Source organism: Arvicola amphibius, chromosome 10 (genome assembly GCF_903992535.2).
Source record: "Arvicola amphibius chromosome 10, mArvAmp1.2, whole genome shotgun sequence".
NCBI lineage: Eukaryota > Metazoa > Chordata > Mammalia > Rodentia > Cricetidae > Arvicola > Arvicola amphibius.
In genome coordinates, this window is record NC_052056.1 from 95109782 (window position 1) to 95111220 (window position 1439).

Sequence of the window (1439 nt, forward strand, 5' to 3'; positions counted from 1 at the left end):
ATGCGAGCATGAAGACCTGAGTCTGGACGCCCAGAGTCCACGTGAAGAGCTGTGCATGGTGGGGCAGGCATTTGTAACCCAGTGCTGGAGAGGCAGAGGTGTGTGGGGGGGAGGGGGGTCCTGGGGCTCACTGGAGCCATTTTGTGGGTCTGTAAAAATAATCTAAAAATCTGATAGATGGAGATACTCTCCAGCATCCGGTCGCGCACCGTCCTCCTCGCCCCACCCCGCCCCCTTGTAGGACAGCGTGCGCTCACTGGCCACTGCGGTCCTCTCGCTCCGCCCTTGATCCCGCCTCCCTGCGGAGGACAGCTGCTGCGCAGACGCAATGACTTCCTCTTCCCAATGGAGGGGCTCCCGGTCCTCCAGATCACCGAGCCGGATTCCTAGAGCAGCCCCCGCAGAGGCGCCACCCGGAAGTTCAGGCTCCCAGAGGGGACCCAAGCGTGCATTCCGTAAAGCTCGCCCTCCTCTCTGTACCCTGAGGCTGACCTCAGGTGGCTGTCCTTTGACAGGAAAAATGAACGAGGCACAGTGGCTGTCGCATGAAGGGTCGCAGGGCTGCGTGGTAAGGGACGAACCCCCAGAGAGCCTATGGAGAACAGCCTGGGCCTAGCCCTGGCTCTAGTTGCTAGATCGCTGCGGATAAGACCAAAGGAGGCTGACATGAGATAATCCTCGGGTGCAGGGTACATGGATGCCCAGAGATGAAGCTGCAAGGGTAAGTGGGGTCGATGCTGAGGGTTGAGACATTCAAGACACTATCTTGAGTAGCCTTTTATTTTTTTGAAGCAAGGTCTTTCCATGTAGCCCAGGCCAGCCTGGAACTCAGGAATCCCCCTGCCTCAGCCTCCCAAGTGCTAGGGCCACAGGCATCCACCACCACCACTCTCGGCTGTAGACGGTATTTCAATAAGGACATTAGCGCCTCTATTTTGGCCATGAAATGCAGCTAGTGCCAGACTGGGTTGGACTGTGTTGACGGGCTGGAAGCAGGAACTACCTGATTATATAAGTATTAGCTCTTCCGGCTCTTCCACTACTGTGTAGCTTCCATGAGAACAAGGGTTCTCTTTTCCTACCTAGCATTGAGAAGAATGCCTGGCACATAGTAGCTGCTTAATAAACAGTGTGGGTGGTTTTACTCTAGATGCTACATCTTCAGTTACCGCTTTGCCAGAGCAACTGAGAAGTAACTGAAGGTTGGAAGATATCAAAAGCGGCGTCCTGGTCAGGAGGATTTGCTGAGCATCCTGAACTGACCCCTGGCACAGGCTCCGATGAGGTCAAGAGAGGGGCCCAGAGCCCAGAATCCGGACCACAGCTAAATTTAGTCTCGCCGACCTTCAGTGTCCCTGTCCTTTGTGCCCACACCCATGCCAGTGTTGGAAAATGTTTTCGTTTTCTTTGAATATTACAATCTACGGGTCCAAAGCCAA

The 1439-nt window shown here is 54.8% G+C and overlaps 1 long non-coding RNA gene across 1 annotated transcript; it reads left to right on the top strand.

Annotated features, from left to right (window-relative positions):
- The first annotated feature begins 352 nt into the window (after window positions 1-352).
- LOC119825437 lies at window positions 353-1439 on the top strand. The gene is made up of 2 exons (XR_005287218.2): window positions 353-721; window positions 1151-1439. It is a non-coding gene; the product is annotated as an uncharacterized LOC119825437 (long non-coding RNA).